Source organism: Perca fluviatilis, chromosome 15, assembly GCF_010015445.1.
Source record: "Perca fluviatilis chromosome 15, GENO_Pfluv_1.0, whole genome shotgun sequence".
Lineage (NCBI taxonomy): Eukaryota > Metazoa > Chordata > Actinopteri > Perciformes > Percidae > Perca > Perca fluviatilis.
The window spans coordinates 33,251,221-33,273,772 of NC_053126.1; the positions used below are offsets into that span (position 1 = coordinate 33,251,221).

Here is a 22,552-nt window from a genome sequence, read left to right on the forward strand (position 1 = left end):
TTAGTTGGCATTAAAGGAATCGCACTTAGCTGGTTTAAGTCCTATTTCTCTGAGCGATCCCAATTTGTTAACATTAACGATAAACCCTCCAAGCACGCTAAAGTTAGCCATGGCGTTCCTCAAGGCTCAGTGCTTGGACCAATTCTATTTTCCTTATATATGCTTCCTCTAGGTAATATTATTAGGAAACACTCAACTTTCACTGTAACGCAGACGACACCCAATTATATCTGTCAATTAAGCCAGACGAAAGTGGGCAGTTAGCTAAATTTCAAGCGTGTATTAAAGATATAAAATCCTGGATGACCCACAATTTCCTGATGTTAAACTCAAACAAAACTGAAGTTATTGTGATGGTGTTATGGAAGTTTCCTTTGCAGCAGGGGGGGAGATTCAGAGTTTTGTAAAATGAAACAAATAAGAAAGTCTGAGACTAAAACCAAGTTGGGTTTTTGTAATTTATTAATTTTATTGTCACCAATCCTGTTTGTAATATTTATGGACAGGATATCGAGGCGTAGTCGGGGTGGGGAGGGGTTGCAGTTCGGTGGGCTGGGGATCTCATCGCTGCTTTTTGCAGATGATGTGGTCCTGATGGCATCATCGGCCTGCGACCTTCAGCACTCACTGGATCGGTTCGCAGCCGAGTGTGAAGCGGTTGGGATGAGGATCAGCACCTCTAAATCGGAGGCCATGGTTCTCAGCAGGAAACCGATGGAATGCCTTCTCCGGGTAGGGAATGAGTCCTTACCCCAAGTGAAGGAGTTCAAGTACCTTGGGGTTTTGTTCGCGAGTGAGGGGACAATGGAGCGGGAGATTGGTCGGAGAATCGGCGAGCGGGTGCGGTATTACATTCCATCTATCGCACCGCGTGGTAAAAGAGAGCTGAGCCAGAAGGCAAAGCTCTCGATCTACCGGTCAGTTGCCTTACCCTCACCTATGGTCATGAAGGCTGGGTCATGACCGAAAGAACGAGATCCAGGGTACAAGCGGCCGAAATGGGTTACCTCAGGAGGGTGGCTTGCGTCTCCCTTAGAGATAGGGTGAGAAGCTCACTCATCCGTGAGGAGCTCGGAGTAGAGCCGCTGCTCCTTTGCGTCGAAAGGAGCCAGTTGAGGTGGTTCGGGCATCTGGTAAGGATGCCCCCTGGGCGCCTCCCTAGGGAGGTGTTCCAGGCACGTCCAGCTGGGAGGAGGCCTCGGGGAAGACCCAGGACTAGGTGGAGGGATTATATCTCCAACCTGGCCTGGGAACGCCTCGGGATCCCCCAGTCGGAGCTGGTTAATGTTGCTCGGGAAAGGGAAGTTTGGGGTCCCCTGCTGGAGCTGCTCCCCCCGCGACCCGACACCGGATAAGCGGACGAAGATGGATGGATGGATAAAAACCCCTCCGTGGTTTCTGATCCTCTCTCTCTGAATGTTTTTTGGGCGAGGTAGAGGCAAAGATCGTTTGATCTCGGATCGCAAGTCCTCAGTCAACCACGGAGTCTCTCTTATCTGAGCCCCGCACATGATCCCATCCTCGTCGTCATTCTGTTATGGAAGTTTCCTTTGCAGCAGGGGGGAGATTCAGAGTTTAGTAAAATGAAACAAATAAGACAGTCTGAGACTAAAACCAAGTTGGGTTTTTGTATTTTATTAAAAAAGATATATTTGCAAATATAGGAGCAACATGATTTCACAAAAGGCCGCAGCCCAGTGTGGAGTCAGTTTCTCAAATGAGTGAACAACAACACTAGGCTTATATGCATTTTCAGAGTGACAGCACACACGCACTTGGATTATTATGACGCTACAGTTGTTACAGGCAATCTGATACACATGAAGACAATCAAAATAATACAAGAGACATCTTGGAGCCATTTCGCCTCCTCCTCCCGGTACGACTTTCACCCCCCAGTTACATCTTAACTGGCATGGGAAAACTAGAGAGTTTTAGGGCGACCTTGTAGCCCTTATCTGTTCAGACAAACCGTGCTCACATTATGTTCCAGACTGGACGTCTCACAAAGTTAGAATCAAAATCTGCATGTGGGAATGAGAAACTCTTTCAGCATTTGTGAGAGAATTAAAGTAGAAATAAAACATAAAAATATAAGGAATTATGCTTAAATGTAATTTTTGCCATTACATTCCACCCTTTTGATTACAACCTAATCACAATACACAAATTACTTTAATGATTATATCTATTTTTACCAATAGCGTCTTCCATGTTTTTCCATTGTCAAAGATGTGTGTGTGTGTGTGTGTGTGTGCACTGCCTTCCTCATCAGTTTTTTGGACTCAAACAGAGGGACAGGTGTTGTTCTCTGTCTGAGGTTTTTTGCTTTTTCTTCGGGCATTTACATACCCAATGTCCAAAGTCCTTGCAGTACCAACACTGGTCTGGTTCGTTGGGCTCATTATTTTGCCCAGGGTACCCTGCCTGGGCCTCTCTGGCTCGACCACGTCCTTCGTGGGAGCGGCCTTTCTGACCAACGCACCTCCGAACTTCATTATCTAAAGATATAGCTACTCTGGATGGAATTGCCCTGGCCTCCAGCACTACTGTCAGAAATTTAGGAGTTATTTTTGATCAGGATATATCCTTCAACGCCCACTTAAAACAAACCTCAAGAACAGCCTTTTTCCATCTTCGTAACATTGCCAAAATTAGGAATATCCTGTCTCAAAATAATGCTGAAAAACTAGTCCATGCATTCGTTACTTCTAGACTAGACTACTGCCATTCCTTACTATCAGGTTGCTCAAATAAGTCCCTTAAGACTCTCCAGCTGATCCAGAATGCTGCAGCACGTGTTCTGACGAGAACTAAGAGAAGAGATCATATTTCTCCTGTATTGGCTTCTCTGCACTGGCTTCCTGTTAAATCTAGGATCGAATTTAAAATCCTCCTCCTGACCTACAAAGCTCTAAATGGTCAAGCACCATCATACCTAGAAGAGCTCCTAGTACCTTATTGTCCTAGTAGAGCACTACGCTCCCTGAATGCAGAGCTACTTGTGGTTCCTAGAGTCTCTAAAAGTAGACTGGGGGCCAGAGCCTTCAGCTACCAGGCTCCGCTCCTGTGGAACCAGCTCCCACTTTGGGTTCGAGGGGCAGACACCGTCACCACATTTAAGAGTTAACTGAAAACCTCCTCTTTGATAAAGCTTATAGTTAAGGAGTGAGGAGTTGCAGCGTCCGCCTAACCGGCCCACCTGCTTCTCTTCGTAGTCATCAGTTTTATTTATCATATAATCAATAATAAAGCGAGAGTAGAGGGAGGCAGGCCAGTACAGCCCGATCCGGTTGGGGAGAGTTCTAGCCCGACCAGGCACCTCTATTTAACTGCCTCTCTTAGTTATGCTATTATAATTCTAGACTGCCGGGGAAGTTCCTTCCTTCCTGTGACACACTGAGCTGCTCTCTCATCTCTACTTGTTTCCTTTTGTATGCATCCTGTCCCAGAAATGCTTGTTACTAACCTAGCTCTGGGGAGTCCTTATGTTCCTTCTTTGCAGAGCTACCCTCTGCGATTCTCTGCAGTTCCCGGCTGCGTCCTGCTGCGTCCTGCTACGTCCGCCGCATCCGACATGACATGAACTTCCACGATGACCTTCGAAGTCACTGTTCCATTATCTTTAATGTGACTATTATTGCCACCGTTCATCACACCCCCAACCGGCCCATCAGACACCGCCTACCAAGAGTCTTGGTTTGCCGATGTTTCTTCCTAAAAGGGAGTTTTTCCTTGCCACTGTCGCAACAGCCACTGCTAATGCTTGCTCGTGAGGGAATTACTGTAATTGTTGGGGTTTAGGAATTTATAGAGTGTGGTCTAGACCTACTCTATCTGTAAAGTGTCTCGAGATAACTCTGTTATTATTTGATACTATAAATAAAATTGAATTGAATTGAATTGAATGATGACTTCATGGGTGCAAAGGAAATGGCACTAAACTTTCTCCAACTTTCTTAAAGAATACTTTAAAAAAACAAAAGAGAGAAAAAAAAGTAAAAAATAAAAAAACGCAGGACGTCTGTGATGGTTGGAGGGGACACAGATCTACTGCGGGACTGCAATAACGAACTTGCAGTCAAGGCCCAGACCCCTTTATGGAGGATCTGGATAATCCTTCACTTCCTTGCAAAAAATGTTTTTTCACAGTCAACTCAAGTACATTGTATTGTTTTGTTTATGTTACTGCAAGGAAGACTCATATACAGTGCCTTGCGAAAGTATTCGGCCCCCTTGAACGTTTCGACCTTTTGCCACATTTCAGGCCTCAAACATAAAGATATAAAACTGTAATTTTTTGTGAAGAATCAACAACAAGTGGGTCCCAATTATGAAGTGGAACGAAATTCATTGGCTATTTCAAACTTTTTTAACAAATGAAAAAGTGGGCGTGCAAAATTATTCAGCCCCTTTACTTTCAGTGCAGCAAACTCTCTCCAGAAGTTCAGTGAGGATCTCTGAATGATCCAATGTTAACCTAAATGACTAATGATGATAAATAGAATCCAGCTGTGTGTAATCAAGTCTCCGTATAAATGCACCTGCTCTGTGATAGTCTCAGAGGTCCGTTTAAAGCGCAGAGAGCATCATGAAGAACAAGGAACACACCAGGCAGGTCCGAGATACTGTTGTGGAGAAGTTTAAAGCCGGATTTGGATACAAAAAGATTTCCCAAGCTTTAAACATCCCAAGGAGCACTGTGCAAGCGATAATATTGAAATGGAAGGAGTATCAGACCACTACAAATCTACGAAGACCCGGCCGTCCCTCTAAACTTTCAGCTCATACAATGAGAAGACTGATCAGAGATGCAGCCAAGAGGCCCATGATCACTCTGGATGAACTGCAGAGATCTACAGCTGAGGTGGGAGACTCTGTCCATAGGACAACAATCAGTCGTATACTGCACAAATCTGGCCTTTATGGAAGAGTGGCAAGAAGAAAGCCATTTCTTAAAGATATCCATAAAAAGTGTCGTTTAAAGTTTGCCAAAAGCCACCTGGGAGACGCACCAAACATGTGGAAGAAGGTGCTGTGGTCAGATGAAACCAAAATCAAACTTTTTGGGCAACAATGCAAAACGTTATGTTTGGCGGCAACAAAAGCAGCACGCTCATCACCCTGAACACACCATCCCCACTGTCAAACATGGTGGTGGCAGCATCATGGTTTGGGCCTGCTTTTCTTCAGCAGGGACAGGGAAGAAGGTTAAAATTGATGGGAAGATGGATAGAGCCAAATACAGGACCATTCTGGAAGAAAACCTGATGGAGTCTGCAAAAGACCTGAGACTGGGATGGAGATTTGTCTTCCAACAAGACAATGATCCAAAACATAAAGCAAAATCTACAATGGAATGGTTCACAAATAAACATATCCAGGTGTTAGAATGGCCAAGTCAAAGTCCAGACCTGAATCCAATCAAGAATCTGTGGAAAGAACTTAAAACTGCTGTTCACAAACGCTCTCCATCCAACCTCACTGAGCTCGAGCTGTTTTGCAAGGAGGAATGGGCAAAAATGTCAGTCTCCGATGTGCAAAACTGATAGATACATACCCAGCGCGACTTACAGCTGTAATCGCGGCAAAAGGTGGCGCTACAAAGCATTAACTTAAGGGGGCTGAATAATTTTGCACGCCCAATATTTCAGTTTTTATTTGTTTAAAAGGTTTGAAATATCCAATAAATTCCGTTCCACTTCATGATTGTGTCCCACTTGTTGTTGATTCTTCACAAAAAATTACAGTTTTATATCTTTATGTTTGAGGCCTGAAATGTGGCAAAAGGTCGAAAAGTTCAAGGGGGCCAAATACTTTCGCAAGGCACTGTATTTATGGGTGAACAAATTGGAAGTCTGGATGCAGAATGTTATCATGTATATAGTTACAGTGTTCGTGTTAATGCTTTATTTTACAACATGGGATATGTATAACAATGGGCCTCAAGGTCACATAGAACTTCAAAGTGTAAAATGGTTTGCATACGTAAGCATTAATGGATAGCATAAGAATAACTAGCTATAACGTTAAAGGCTTACATAGCCCCATGAAGAAAAAAAAATTCTCAATGAGCTTAAACATCTTGAATGTACAATAGCCTTTATACAAGAAAGCCACCTATCATTTTCTGAGCATATGAAACTTAAGACGTCATGGGCCAGCCAAGTGTATTTCTCATCTCATGGTTCAGGGAGAAGGCGTAGGGTGGCAAAATTGTTGCACAGCTCGTCAGTTTTGTTTACATTCAGAAATTAAAGATAAAGAGGGGACATTTATTTTGGTGAACAGGTCCATTTGTGGTGTGACTGCCTCTATGCTGAATATATACGCTCCAAATGAAAACAATCATACATTTTTAAATTTTTTTACTTTACTAGAAAAGTTGGTTTATGAACTTCTTCCTTTTTGAATTTCTTATTTGAATTATTTATAATAATTTTGGTAGATTGTGCTGGGAAGTACATGTCCTTATTTATCTGTCATTTTAATTTTGTATGTATGTATGTATATATTTATATATATTTTATTTTTGTTACATGTTCAAATAAACTACTAAATTTTTTTGAAGAAAAAAAAGGACTCATCCTGATTGGAGGCGATTTTAATTGCACTTTGTCAAATAGGATGGATAAAAATCCAACATAATTTGCCACGCCTTCAGGGGCCAGTAGGATTGTAAAGCAAATGACGGAGGATCTGGGTCTCATCGACGTATGGAGACATATACCCCCAAGAGACCGGGATTACATATTCTATTCAAACCCGCACTCCTCATATTCCTGGATTGATTATTTCTTTATCTCTAAATATGACTCTTACAGAGTCCTGGATTATAAAACACATAACATAACATTAAGTGACCATGCCCCAGTTAGTTTGATTTGGGATGTAGGTAGGTGTTCTAACCCAAGCCTATGGCGTCTAAATGTTTCACTCCTAAATGAAAATGCATTTAAAGATCATATAAAGGCAGAATTGGCTCAATACCTTCACTTTAATGACACGAGTGAGACGTCACCAGCAATCTTGTGGGAGGCGGCCAAGGTAGTTTTGAGGGGAAAGATAATCTCATTCGCATCAGCTAAAATGAACTTAGAGAATCCAAACGTAAAGAACTTGAAGAACAAATCAAACCGTTAGAACTGAGAAATAAAAGTCAACTATCTACAAATGATCTCAATCAGCTTAATGAAGCCAGGAGAGCCTTGGGAGACTTGCTTACAAATAACACTGAGAGAAATTTAAGATTCTTAAAACAGCGCTATTATGAGCATGGGAGTAGGGCTTGTAAATTATTAGCATTCCAACTTAAAAAACAGATGAGCCTAACAGTTGTACAGAAAATTAAAAATAATGACCCAGATAAACCCTTTCTGTATAAACCGGATGAGGTATCGGGAGCTTTTGCCACTTTCTATAAAAAACTGTACTCAAATATGGACCCTGCTAAAGCTGTCAGAGGAAGACTCACAAGCTATACAGTAGATCGACCCATTACTAGAGAAGAAATTGTGGAGACAATCAAGGGGTTAAAAAACAGCAAAAGTCCGGGCTCAGATGGATACTGTAACGAATTTTATAAAGCCTTTGTAGACGACATAAGCCCTATTTTAGAGAAAGCTTACGCTTATGCGTTTGAAAAGGGGGAATTCCCACCAAATTGGAAAGAGACAATAATTTTGGTTATTCATAAGGAGGGAAAGGACCCTACAGTGTGCAGTTCATATAGACCCATAGCACTTCAAAATTATGAATGTAAAATATTGACCTCCATACTGACAAAGAGACTTAAATCGGTTATTACGACTCCAGTGCACCCAGACCAGACAGGCTTTATTACTGGTTGCCAGCTGTCCGATAATATACGTCGGTTACTGAATGTCATGTCTTATGCTAAATCGAAACCAGTGCCATGTATTTTTTTTGCAGGGTGGTAGGGGAAGACTCATGAAGACTCATGAAGACTCAATATTTATTAATTTAATTAATTATTATTATATATTATATTATTATTTTTTAAAGAAAGTGCTCCTCCATATTATTATTTTTTAAAGAGAGTGCTGTAGAATAACTAGCAGGAGACAAGTTATAATTGAGGTAAGTTTGGAGACATTACCTTATTTAATCATTAAATTAATAAATATTTTTGTTGCATCTCTTTTCGGTGTTGTAATTTGTAGACGGCCCCTAAGCACTTTTACTGCCCGGTAGTAACAGCAGCAGCAGCAGAGAGCAGAAGCCAGCAGGCAAGTGTTATTTACATACACTTCTGGTTTACTTACAAACTTTCCAATCCATCGTTTTATGAGTGCATAACCTATTTGTACTAGTGTAGAAGTTTGGTATCATTTCGGGCATTATTAGTGGGGTAATGTTAAGAGACACTTCGGATCCATTAGCCCCTGCGCTAAGCTATTCAGCTGATAACGCTACTTTACGCTAACTTCCCAATGTTCGACCCAGGTGAAAAAAGTTTCTGGGGGCTCGAGGTCATGGTGCAAAGGACCCTAGGGTGAAATTACTCTGAACCATCACTTTAAAGTTATTTGTCAAATGCACAATTACAGTGAAGCAGTATATATTGCAGTTAAGTTAAAATATATATTATGTTGGTAGTAGACAGGTATACAGTAACTGCAAAATAAATGACTTGAATGAAGTGTAATTTAACATTTAACTTCTGCTCACCTTTGATCATCAGAGTGGCATCCATCTTTGAAGACTACATAACAAGGCATAGAGTGGTCACTCTTCATGGACACACAGCTGGGTTCAGGTTCAGGACAGTCTGGTCTCTGATGGATCCTGATAGAAAGAAATTCATTATAGCTCACATATTTAGGGGAATTTTCTCTGAATCAAAGACTTAATATCTAATTTAAAATGTTTGAATACAATACAGACATTATGTATGTGTTACTGAACACTGAACACAACAACTATGTACTTTTTGTCATGTTGTTTTAAATTAATGAAAGGTCCAGATCCAGGTCCAGGTCCAGGTCTGGGCTGCTTCTCTGGGCTGAAACACAACACACACAGAGCTTTGAGTGTGAATAATGATGGTGGAGTGATCTGAGTGGTGGACAGTTAGAGATGGTCCTCTCACCTCTGAGCTTTGGTCTGGCTGTCATGTTCCCGCACAGAGTGGTTTTAGAGGGAGGGACTCCCTCCTCTCTGTCCTCACACTGACTCATAGCAGAGTCCACACCTTCATCTGGAGAGGAAACAATGAGAGCAGCAGTCCAATCACTCATCAGCACATCATCACTCATTCATCCCTCACATAATTTCTGCTTCTCTGTTTCATATCAGTGTCAGATAAATCCTTTTGGCTTGTTGGACTGTTGCTCAGACTAAAGAAGCAGTTAGAAAACATGACTGAACTCTGGGAACTACTGAGGGCTTTTTTCATCACTTCATCACATTTCATTCACTCAACACAGAGAACTGATCAACACATGGATCAATAGTGGTTTGTTATTGGACAGAAAAGATGCTGCTGGTTCTCATTGGTCAGTGGTGAGGACGAATCAGAGCAGAGGAAGCTGTTGTCTGCTGCTCTACTTCTATCAGTCCACTAGATGGCCTCATGGAGCTGTTTGGAGGATTAAACTGCTTCATGGAAATCAGAGCTGAATGTCACTTTGTATGGCAAAAGTCAAAACAATTGCCTCCTATGTCCTTTCCTAACCACTTCTCCTTAACCTCAATGGTAAAAGTCATGAGGTCAAGGAAAGATGTGAAGGAGAACTCAAAAGGAATTAGGAAAAGACAACCGCGGTGCTCAGAAAATCCGACTGTCCTGACACGGCTACGTAATATATTACTGACGTGGGTCTGCCGGTAAAACTACACTGTTCCAAAGATGGACACAGAACACACATCTGGATACTTCACCCCGTGTGTTCTCACCATGTTGTTTCATGCTGGCTCTATAAACGTGGACAACACGGTGGAAATATTAACTTCATCTCTGTTTTAATTTTCCATCTTTTTCTGCATTAATTATGTCTTTTAATGTGAAACACTATTATAAAGCATGGAGCTTTATGATGTTGAAAACAGACAATTCAAACAGCTCTTATCATGGCAGCCACTTAACAACTTCCAGGTCATTTCACTCCGTTAGGAACCTTCCTAAAATAAAAGGACTATTGGGCCGCAGCCCTGGATGATTCAAAAGAAGAAACCAGAGAAGCTGCAGAAATCAGCTGGAGGAGGTGGAGTTACTTACTGGGACCACTGGAGCTCCTCCCTCCAACTATTCTACATCTGTCTGATACGCTTTACCTCCTCTCTTTTCATCCTTATCTCTTTCTCTCCTCCTCCCCTCCTCCCTCTCTTCTTGACTCCCCCCCTCATCTTCCCCTGCCTCTCTCTTCTCTCCTTCCTCTCTTCTCCCCCACTCCCTCCCTCCTCTCCCCCCTCATCATCCCCTCCCTCCCTTCTGTAAACTGGTTGTCTTTTGTTCCACCACTGACTGAAGTCAACTCACCTTTAGACTTTAATTTGGACTTGAGTTGTTTTTTCCAGCGAAGACTCGAAGCACACAAGGAAACAGGTTTTAAAATGTCGTCTCTCCTGCTCAGCTCCTTTTTAACACAGAAAAACCTGAAGAGAAAAGTACAACAGAAAGTGTCTCAGACAGTTGAATTAAGAAAAGCTTGACTAAAACCTGGTGATTAATGTGCACCGTAAAAAGATCATGTTAAAAACAAGTTCCCATTAGATTACAGTAAAATATAAAACATTCTTCTACAGATAGTGGCTGTGGAGAAATCTACAGACAGACAAAGTGGAATAAAATAAATGATTTCTTTCTGAAAGAAGACATGTTATGGAAGATAAATAGTACAACATCTATAGATTAAAAAACTGTTTTTGCCTGAAGTGTAAAACCAACTTGACTTTAACAAGACGTCAGAAGAGATGATTTTCCATGCTGATCCTATAAAGTGATCCCTGCTGAGTCTAGTGCTTGCCCGCCTGCTACCTTTCCCTCCACATCAATAAGAGTTCTGACAGACCCCAGATCAGACTCAACTACTCTACTTCATGCAAAGCAACACTTCATCTGGACTGCTCTCTGCCTGCTCACACAGGTGGCCATCTTGTTTCCCAGCTTTAAACAATCACACATTCACCATCAATTCAACCGTTTCTCCAACCACAACAATGGACAATGGATTAATGCTGATAGGGGTATAGATTTTGAGTTACAGGGATATGAATTTAACTATTGGAATAGAGTAAGCAGTTGTGGAGGGGGGGGGTGGGGGTCGAAGACATTCACATTCATTGTATCATCAATAGTCATTGATGATATAATGGAGTGTATCTCAGTTGAATTATGTATGGAAAAATGAAGAATGTCATTATAAGTTGTGTGAATAGGAAACCACGATCCAATGTGAAAATATTCACAGAAACAATGGAAAAAAAATGAAATGAGTTAATAAAGTATAATTGGAAGGAAGTAAGCAAGGAAGCTGACCTTAAAGATGCATATGAACTATTCTTAGACATATTTACAACTTTATGTAATAAAAACTGTCCGATAAAACAATATTGTAATAAAAGGAAATATTCAGAAAGGAATTCAAAATGCCTGTAAAAAAAGAATACCCTTTATATGAATTTTATAAAATATAGAACGAAAGAATCTAAGTTAAAATACAAGAAATATGAAAACAAATGATCTAACATAATGAGGGTATGTAAGAAGGATAATTATAATAAATTACTAGAAAATAACAAATGTTATTATCACAATAATGTGAAAGGAACATGGACTACAATAAACACCATTATTACAAAAGTGCTTAATAAATTTGATTATCCGAAAGATTTCAATGATAATGACAAGACATGGACTAATATGTATGAAGTGGTTGACAGATTCAACAATTACTTTGTTAATGTGGGGCCTTAACACTGGCCAAAGACATAAATTACACAGGGAAAAAATTACTCTGTGATGGACCATGACATGAAATAACCCATATTTATTGTTTTGGGGAACTGTAGAAAGCAAGGAAATTATAGAGACTGTAAATAAAAGTAATAATAAAACTTCTAATGACTGTAATGACATTGATATGTCTCTAGTAAAAAAAGACAGGATAGTTGACCCACTATCATAAATATGTTATCTATAAAGTTCAACAAAACTAAATTCATGATATTTGGAAATCGCACTATAAATACAGATGTTAAAATAATAATTGATAACGAAATAATTGAAAGAGTTTATGAAAATAAAATGTTGTACTCAACTCTGCTGGAAGCCCCACATTAAATATCTGTGCATGAATCTGGCCAGGAGTATTGGTATACTGAGAAAAACTAGATACATATTGAACCAAAATACATGACATACTCTGTACTGTACACTTATTTTACCATATATGTTACATTGTGTGAACGTTTGGGGAAATACCTACAAAAGCAACTTACAAAATACGTGCACATTGCCAAAAAGATCAATTAAGATAATAAATCACACCGTGTGTTATGAGCACACCAATCATCTGTTTTTTAATTTACATTTGCTGAAATATATGGACATTGTTACATCCAAAACTGCACAATTTATGTTTAAAGTTAAAGAAAATAATTTACCTTGTAACAAATGCAAGAGCAATGTTTAATGAAAGAGACGGGGGATATCATCTAAGAGGACATTGTATGTTCAAACAACCTCTTGTGCGAATTACTGTTAAAAGCATGTGTGTGTTTCAGTTTGTGGGGTGACCTTATGGAATGGACTGACCAATGACATCAAACAGAGCCATAATATCATTCAGTTCAAAATTAGATTAAAGAAATCATTACTTGACCAACACAGAAAAGAATAGATCGAAACACAGGATCGGAATTGTAATGTAATGAAGGCATTGTTGTGTATTGTTGTAAGTTATTGTAAGACCAAAAAAATGTATGCTGTATTTGCAATTCTACTTCCTTTGTATTAATATGATTTTGTGAAATAGGGGCAGGACCACCTAAGCTATTTGCTTCCGCCTGCTCCTTCTCGAACTAATCCTTTTTATATTTATATTTTTGTGGGTTTTTTTGTTGTTAAATTCAGATTTTTTTGTTTTGTCTTGCACCATTCATGATTGTTCGAGATAAATAAATAAATTGAATGAAATGAAACAATCAAAAACGTCATCTCAACCAGTCACAGCCATGAACTTCATCAGTGTGCAGCTCTCTTCTGTCCTCAGCAGGTCTGTGTAGAAAAGGAGCTTCAGCTTCAACTTCCAACAGACAAAGTGAAGTGACGCCGTTTCTTATCATTAACCAGAGTGAGTGTGTGTGTGTGTGTGTGTGTGTGTGTCCTCATTTCACTATGAAAGTATGCATGGTATGTACTGGTTGGACCACTACGGAGCCAAAAAAAAAAAGAATGTGGGTGTGCATCAGAAAAACTGGGTGTGTCATATTTGATGACATTCCAACCCTAGGCTACCGGTAGATGCTCTGTATGCTGGTTTGATGCTGTTTGGTGTCTAAATATTTTGACATAATAACCGTTAAAAACGCGCCACAGCTAAGCAAGTGGGTGTTTGAGCTGTGAAATGGTGAAATGTAGAGGAGCAGCACTGCCTGTAGTACTGAAACAGAGAGAGAGAGAGACAGACAGACAGACAGACAGACAAAGAGACAGAACATGTCCTGATTTCTAGGTCCTGATCAGAGCAGTTTTTAGCTTAATTATTTTCAATCAGAGAGAAATATATTCCATTTCATCCTCAGACAGAAGGGAAGTGAAGGAACAACTACAAACATGAACACGGTGATCTCTTCAGAACTTGTCTATGTAATCGTTGTTCTCCTTACACGATGCCAGAGGCCGAGGGTATGGAAAGCTGTTTTAACATTTATCAGCTAGACTGGATATTTATTGCAGATAGCCGTAATTTAATTATTCCTCGTCAAAAAGATTTTTTTTTATATCCACAACGTCATTCTTCCTGTCCAGAATCCACATACTTGATATCTACAGAATTATAGGAAGAACTCCAATTTTAGATATCTACAATGCAATATTAATAATAATTTATTCAGAATATTCATTTTAGATATCCAAAATTGCGTTTTCATAAGTTGGTATGCCAATTGTGAATACCACCTAATTACATATATTATACTGTAGTATGGAAGTTTTTTGTGTTCTTTATTTAAATGTTAATGCATTTTGCAATTGTCAGTTTGATACGAAAACTGGCAATGTATTCCTTAATTTAATTTAAATTATTTTGACTTCAAATATTGCCAGGGTGTTACGGTGTCTTTATTCAAATGGTAATTCAACGTGCCAGGGAAAAATCTGACTTATTTATCGGCTGGCTCTCTGCCTCGTAACGTAAATTCCCCGCTGCCCGTTTGTCCGTTACGGTAAAACCTCACCTTCGGGACTTTCCAGAAGTTGGTTTATATGTTACCATGGCAATAGTAAACATGAAAAAGGCAAGTGATGTCCCAACTACAGACCCACCTTGATCAGATTGAACTGTCATTTTGAAATTGAGAAACAAAAAAGAGCGGTGACGTAGTACATGTAATGCTATAGGCGGGTTGCTGTTTCGCTGGCACATTGAATTACCATTTCAGTAGTCTCGCATTGCCAGACCTTCCTCCAAATCTGGCAACACACAGCATTCTGGGATGGAAGAAAAATGGGCTCTGGTCTGGTTTATTGGAATTTCTTTAAACCAATCACAATCGTTTTGGGCGGTACTAAGCGCGGACGGAGCCACGATGCCCATGCCCAGACGCGACCTTAGGCCTACCTATGTTTCATCTGTTTCAATTGAAACAGGCCCCGCCCTCCAAGGGGGCTTCAACAGACCAGCAAAATCCTATTAATTTTCTCCGTAGGATATTGATTTTCAGCCATAATGTCTAAACCATCCAAGGTAGATTGACCACGAGCTACGAGGTTGTGAAACGAAAGTTTCTGCTCCTATAAAAGCCACAAGGTAAGAAATCAACCTTGTTATTTGCGATCTTCTGGAGAAATACTACACTAACCACAATTCTAAGCAAAACACTGACGTTTCTGATTGGTCGGTTACCATGGCGACCTTTACCGCGAACGGCTTAAGCAATCTGAAGTACAATACTGGTAGTTTATGTTTATACCTTTGCCTTTTTGCCGTTAGTTTAAAATGTTATTTTGAAGAAAAGAATGTTAAGAGGAAATGAAACGTACATATGCCAGTGGTGCTGAAAAACGAAAGATATCAGACAACAAAAGAAAAGCTTTATTCAGTCTACCAGAAGTGACCTCTTTCTTTGGTCCAGCATCTGGAACCCTACCGGCGAAAGCAGCGTCCGAACCCCAGTCACAGGATGCTAGCCAAAATACAGATTATCCGTCTTCAACTCAAACTGCTGGCAGTAATGATGACCAAACATTGTTAGTAGAACAAGAACATGACAATGAAGTTCCTACCGCTGAGACCTGAGACAGGTGAGGGAGATGCCAGGGAGAAAGCCCTGTTTACAGAGACAGACCCCTGGTGCTGGCCAGAGCATATTGCCGATGACCAACAAATTGATATTGTTAGGAGCAGTCCCGTTCAGATAGAGGAGTTTAACTTCCCACAAAGCCCAAACCAACGCCGTTTTACCAAGTACAGATATTTAAAGAAGATGAAAAATGGAGAAAATATTACGCAGGTCATGGTTAGTGTACTCAAAATCACCCGATTCAGTCTTATGTTTCTGCTGTAGGCTACCGCGCTTTGAATTTGGGGGAGGGGGGCGAGTAGTCTCACTCACAGAGGTTTCAGAAATGTGGGAACAACTCACTCTCACACTCCAGGATCATGAAAATCTAATGCACAATGTGCCAATATGGACAGCTGGCGTAGCTGGAGAAGCGCCGGAAAAACGCCAGCAGTAGGCTACCATTGACAATACAGCCTCAAAGAAAGCTGCGTAAATATAGAAAAAACCCTCGCGGTGTTGGATGCTGAGGATCTTGTGCGCCAGATCTTACATAGATGCCGCCGCGTGCCAGCAAAAGAAACCACTGGCCTGCAGATTCTGAGCTACATTTACAGAAACAATTTAGTTGAACTGTATCCAAACCTCAGCATTGCTCTCCAACTCATGATGACAGTGCCCGTGACTGTAGCGAGCGAAGAGAGTTTCTCTCACTTGAAGCTAATAAAAGCGCAATCGCAGACACGTCAGACACGTTTTCCTTCTTTGCTTTTGTTAAATAATTCAAGTTGAGCAGATGTTTGAGCTGTTAAAGTCAGCTCAGACAGCTGAAAATATACTGCGCAAATCAATTAAACAGAGAAGTTGGCATCCGTGAAAGGGCGAGGCTTATTCCAATGTAAAACGCTGTATAATTGTATATAGTTTTAATCAAATAAGGTTGGATTATTTCTATGTTGAGCTGCCTGTTCGTGAAGCTGAAAGTGCACGTAATAAAATAATATACCATTGATGCAAACCAACAGGAATCCTTCCTTTTTCTGCTCTATTGTGTTTATGTTTTATGTGGTTAGGGCCCCATATTAGTTAGTGAAGCGGGCCCCCAGATGCTTAAGGCCGCCGCTGCCCATGCCAAATAGTCTCGGGAAGGAACTTGTTTTGGTGGAACATGTATACGTTCAAAAGTAGTTTTAGTCGTGCAACAGAAAACAAATTATCTGATTGGACAGATAGTCTAGCTAGCTGTCTATGGAGCTAAATCGGGGCCAAATGTTTTGCTAATTTGAAAAAAATATTTTTTTCGGTTTCAGACTTTTGGCCCTGATTTTGCGTAGGGGTCGGAGCCGACTAGCGGGCGTGCTTATGAGTCATGACAGCTAACAACGAAAAGAAGCATGTTGCCTTCAGGGATTGTGTTGCGTTGAGAACTATGACTGAATGCTTTCTATCCACTATATACATGTGCTTTTTACTTATCAAATAGATACCAGTGACAAATTCCGTTTAAAAAATTGTTTTGGACAACACATGGTACCAATTACACTATAAGAGCAATAAACTGTGCCAGATTGTGCAGTTCAGCAGGAACAATGACTTCTCCCACTTCCATGTATAACTTGTAGCACCACAGTATTCACTAGCACCAGCCCACAGGTAAGACATGTGAAAGATATTAGCATTTTTGAGTAGATACCCTGCCACTATATCTCCGCAGTGGCATTTTTGTGATTAACACATAAAGGGAATATAGGTGGACAGCTGGACAAAGCTGGGAAGCTCGATCGCTAGCACTATAAGTTACTATTAATACGTTCACTAATTTCAGTTTCAAGTTTTTGACTTTAACGGTTAGTGGTCTTTGTGAACCTCTGTTTGTCAGAATGACCATAACTCGACAGAAGGTCTCTTTTACAGAGTAGACAAATATGACTTTACATTAATGCTCTGGCCTGATAAAGTACGTTTTACACACATAACGTTACATGTAACAGCATGACAGTTATGCCTTACAAAATATGCCAAGTGGGCAAACTTTGAAGGCTTCTACCACAGCCTAACTGTATCAGAATACACTAACTTGTCTTTTTGTATTTGTAGGTCTACTGTCTGTTTTCTGGACCGTGTGTGTCCGTAATAAAAGCTTTGATTGATTGATTAACAAAGCAGACCAGGACATGTTGTTTAAACTAACCATGAAAAGGTAACACTATTAACTTAGCAATGTTAGTTATCTATAATGTTTTACATTTATAAGGCTCTGTACGGCTGCAGGCAGCCACTGTCGAGTTATGGTCATTCTGACAAACCGAGGTTAACAAAGACCACTACGTTAAAGTCAAAAAACTTGAGCTGGACACTGAAATTAGTGTAAAAACACCAGCTAGTGTGAAGCTAACGTTAGTTAATGCTAACTTTAGTGCTAGTGATCCTTCATTTCCAGCTGTCCACCTATTTTCCCTTTATGTGTTAATGACAAAAAAATGCCACTGCGGGGATAATGTCCCAAAGTATCTATTCAAAAAGGCTAATATCTTTCACATGTCCTACCTGTACGTAAGCAGGTTGCCTTGGCAGAGCAGACGCTACGCTGACTGCCGAGTGAATACTGTGGTGCTACATTCAAAGTCGTACATGGAAGTGGGAGAAGTCATTGTTCTTGCTGAACTGCACAATCTGGCACAGTTTATTGCTCTTATAGTGTAATTGTTACCATGTGTTGTCCAAAACAATTTTTTAAATGGAACTTTGTCACTGGTATCAGTTTGTTAAGTAAAAAGCACATGTATATAGTGGATAGAAAGCATTCAGTCATAGTTCTCACAGTAACACAATTTCATGAAGGCAACATGCCTTCTTTGTTAGGCTGTCATTCATAATGCCACGCCCCTCTGAGTTGAAGCCACGCAAAATCAGGGCCAAAAGTCTGAAACCGAAAAAAAATGATCTGAAAGTGAAAAAAAGATTTGAAACCGAAAAAAAAAGATTTGAAGCCGTTAAAAAAAATAAGTTTTGAATCTGAAAACATGAAATGTGGAACTGAAAAGAAATATCCATCCATCCATCCATCCATCGTCAACCACTTATCCCGCGCACAGGGTCGTGGGGGGGCTGGAGCCAATCCCAGCATACGTCGGGCGAAAGGCGGGGTACACCCAGGACAGGTCGCCAGTCCATCGCAGGGCCACACATAGACGAACAACCACTCACTCACACATGCACACCTACGGACAATTTAGGGACACCAATAAAAATATGAAAGTGAAAAATGAAAATTTATAATTTATTCAAAATAATTCCAGAATTGAATCTAAATTTTATTCAAACTGAAAGAAAAATTGGTACACTTATTTTTAGTTTGAATACATGGTTTTATTTTTTCCAAGTTTTGAACAAAACTTAAATTTTCAAGTTCAAGCTTTAGTTTTTCAACTATATATATTTTTTTCAAATTAGCAAAACATTTGGCCCCGATTTAGCTCCATAGCTGTCTGGATTTACCCTGCAGAGATCTGAGGAGCAGTTAACCATAGTCCTCACAAAGTCCTCATTGCCAACACAAAGAACTTCCGGCGGCACCGGAGCAATCCCGGAAGTGAGACGTCGTGGATATAAACTACCATTTGAATAAAGAGACAAAAACACCATGGCAATATGTAATGCAATTGAGTCAAAATAATTCAAACTAAATTTAACATTGCAATGTCAATTTGTATATTGAATTCTCAATTGCAAAATAAAATTAAATAATTGCAAAAGACATTACTATTTGGTCCGTGTACTTTTTCGTTCATTCGATTTTCATTTCATAATCAGACTTAAAAAACAAAAAACGAATGGTTATTTGATTTTCGTTTTAAAATACAACAATTGAAATCGAAATACAAGGCATTTTTTTTCCTTTTCATGGTCAAAAGGGGATGGGAGAAATTAAAAATATGCTGTGATTTTCATTTTCTATTTCATATAACAAAAATAAAATCACTCGGAAATAGGAATGAAAAAAGGTTTGTTTTTTCATATTCAGAGACCGGATGTTGTCATTTCCAAGGCAACAGCACCAGCCTAGCCTACCAGTGTTGCTTTCAGCCCAGGCTAAAATTACTTTGGAAACCTGTGCTCTTGATAATGCTTGGGGGGGGATTTTATTTCATAATGTCACATGTATTTATTCCCCTCTCTCCCTGCCTCCCTCTGACTCTCTGTCTCTACCCGCCGCAGACAACTTCGCCCCAAGAGAGTCGAACCAGCTGAGGAAACAGACTTTCAGTTCACGGCTGTAACGTTACCCTTACGCACCGTTAACAATCCCAAACGTTCTGTTGCTGATCTGGCAGAGTCACCGGCGGTTCGGGATCAGATCATGGGGATCAGACCTCGGTGCTGGGTCTATTCTAATATTAGCGCTGCTGCAGCTAGCTAGCAGCTAGCCACCAGCCCTGTGACCTCGGTCCCCGTGGTTCGCCCCCAGTGCTGACTGACTTGGTGCGCCTGCAGAGCGCGCGCATCTTCTAGCTGAGCTTAGAATCTGCCGCACTGTGATTTATTCATATTTTATTTTATTTACAGATAGTGATATGCTATGATGCACTGATGTCAGGCAGACTTGCTGCTGCTTTTAGTCTGAGTCTGTGAGATAACCAAACTTCCCTTAAATATAACGTGCATATAAATAGATGGAATAAATAAAAGTCCCACGAAATACATAGTAAAACATACATGTATTTAGGCTATTGAAGTATTATGACTAAAGCCTGTATTTCATGATCTATTTCATAGCCATATGTATATTTATGTAAAGGGGGGCAAAAAACGGAAGTTATAGGCTACAGATTCCCTCAGCTGCAGCAGGGACATTCTAAAACGCGCTTAACGGAAAGCTATAACTTTAATGTACCTAAACAATGATCAATCAAATATCAGTCAGTTATCAGTCAGATAACGTCCATAACGACTTTGGTTAGATTTTTGATCACTGTTTATAAACAGTGATCAAAAAATCGCTTAACGTGAAAAAGCTTAATGGTTAACCACGTTAAGCTTTTTCCTTACAATTTCCCTTAATGAAGCAGAAACCCTTAATTAAGGTAACGTCCATAATAATTGTACTCTGGGTTAGATTTTTGACAGTTTTCAGTGGTTATGAGGAGCTATATGAGAGAGAAATTTGGTAATCCTTGATCATTGCTCATTGATCATAGAGCGGGTAACGCCAGCTCTGCAGAGTCAGTCCCGGGGAGCGAACCGCGAGGACCGAGGTCACAGGACTGGTAGCTAGCTGCTAGCTAGCTGCAGCAGCAGCTAATATTACAATATTAGACCCAGCACCGGAGGTCTGATCCCCATGATCTGATCCCGAACCCCCGGTGACTCTCTGCCAGATCAGCAAGCTTAACGGCAGCAACAGAAAGTTTGCTGGGATTGTTAACGGTGCGTATAAAACGGTAACGCGCGGTGAACCGAAGTCTATTTGCTCCGCTGGTTCGACTCTCTTCGGGCGAAGTTGTTCGCGTGTGGTAGAGACAGGGAGGCAGGGAGAGAGGTTATAAATACATATGACATTATGAAATAAAATTCCCCGGTTCATTAGCGTAGTATAGCTAGGTTTCCAAAGTAATTTTGGCCTGGGCTGAACACTGGTAGGCTAGGCTGGCGCTGTTGCCTTGGAAATAACAACATCCGGTCTCTGAATATAAAAAAACAAGCCTTTTTTCGTTTCTGTTTTCGAGTGATTTTATTTTTGTTATATAAAATAGAAAATGAAAATCACAGCATATTTTAAATTTCTCCCATGCCATTTCGACCATGAAAAAGAAAAAACGCATTGTATTTCAATTTCAAATGTCGTATTTTAAAACGAAAATCAAATAACCATTCGTTTTTTGTTTTTTAATACCTGTTTATGAAATGAAAATCGAATGAACGAAAAAGTACACGGACCCTATTTGAATAAGGACACCTAAAAAGTGCCATATTTTAGATATTCAAAATTACATAATGGATACCTGGAATAGTTTTCCAGTTGGAGTTCTTGGAGTTCCTCATCATCTTCCCCTCCCTTTCTCCTCTCCTCCCTCTCTACTCTCCTCCCTCTCTCCTCTCCTCACTTATCTTCTCCTCCCTCCCTTTTATAAACTGGTTTTCCTTCGTTCCACCACTGACTGAAGTTAACTTCCCTTTAGACTTTAATTTGGACGTGAGTTGTTTTTCCAGTGAAGACCCAAAGCACACGAGGAAACATGTTTTAAAATGTTATCGTCTGACATATTATGGAAGATAAATAGTCCAAAATCTATAGTTCTAAAAAACAGTTTTGCCCAAAATGTCTGTCTTTCAACAATCACACGTTCACCAACAATTCAACCGTTTCTCCAACCACAACAATCAAAGACGTCCCCTCAACCAATCACAGCTCCACTTACTGAACTTTCAGCCATGAACTTCATCAGTGTGCAGATCTATTCTGTCCTCAGCAGGTCTGTGTAGAAAAGGAGCTTCAACTTCAACTCCCAACAGACAAAATGAAGTGACACCGTTTCTTGTGTGCGTGTGTGTGTGTGTGTGTGTGTGTGTGTGTGTGTGTGTGTGTGTGTGTGTGTGTGTGTGTGTGTGTGTGTGTGTGTGTGTGTGTGTGTGTCCTCACTTCACTATGAAAGTATGCATTCTGACTGGTTGGACCACTAGCGCAGCCAGAAAAAACTAATGTAAGTGTGCATCAGAAAAACTGGGTGTGTCACATTTGATGACATTCCAACCCCACATATACCGGTAGATGCTCTGTATGCTGGCAAGTGGTTTGATGCTTTTTGATGTCTAAATATTTGCTCCTCATTTGCATAAAGTTGTATCCAGGCTGCTTTATGCAAATGAGGAGCGAGGGGCTCTGCTCACCACCTCTCAAAACATATGAAAATCTTTTAAAGGAATATTTCACCGCTGGAAAGCTGAATATATCTTTTAAATTGGGTCACTTATGTAGTAGAAATGTGAAAAAAAAATTTAAATTGGTGCCTTCTAGGCCGAGAAAAGCCAGAAAATGTGTTTTGGTCTTATATGGATGAAAAACACCAAATCCCAGAATGCACCTGCT

The 22,552-nt window shown here is 40.3% G+C and overlaps 1 long non-coding RNA gene across 2 annotated transcripts; it reads right to left on the reverse strand.

The window, feature by feature from the left end:
- Positions 1 to 1,377: 1,377 nt before the first annotated feature.
- LOC120574304 lies at positions 1,378 to 21,990 on the reverse strand. 2 transcript variants are annotated; one of them, XR_005641855.1, is made up of 6 exons: positions 21,885 to 21,990; positions 10,502 to 10,617; positions 9,113 to 9,220; positions 8,951 to 9,025; positions 8,692 to 8,808; positions 1,378 to 1,548 (listed from the first exon to the last, which is right to left on the reverse strand). It is a non-coding gene; the product is annotated as an uncharacterized LOC120574304 (long non-coding RNA). The 2 variants fall into 2 exon arrangements; XR_005641854.1 differs by lacking the exon at positions 1,378 to 1,548 and having other exon boundaries at positions 8,488 to 8,808.
- Between the last annotated feature and the right edge of the window lie 562 nt (positions 21,991 to 22,552).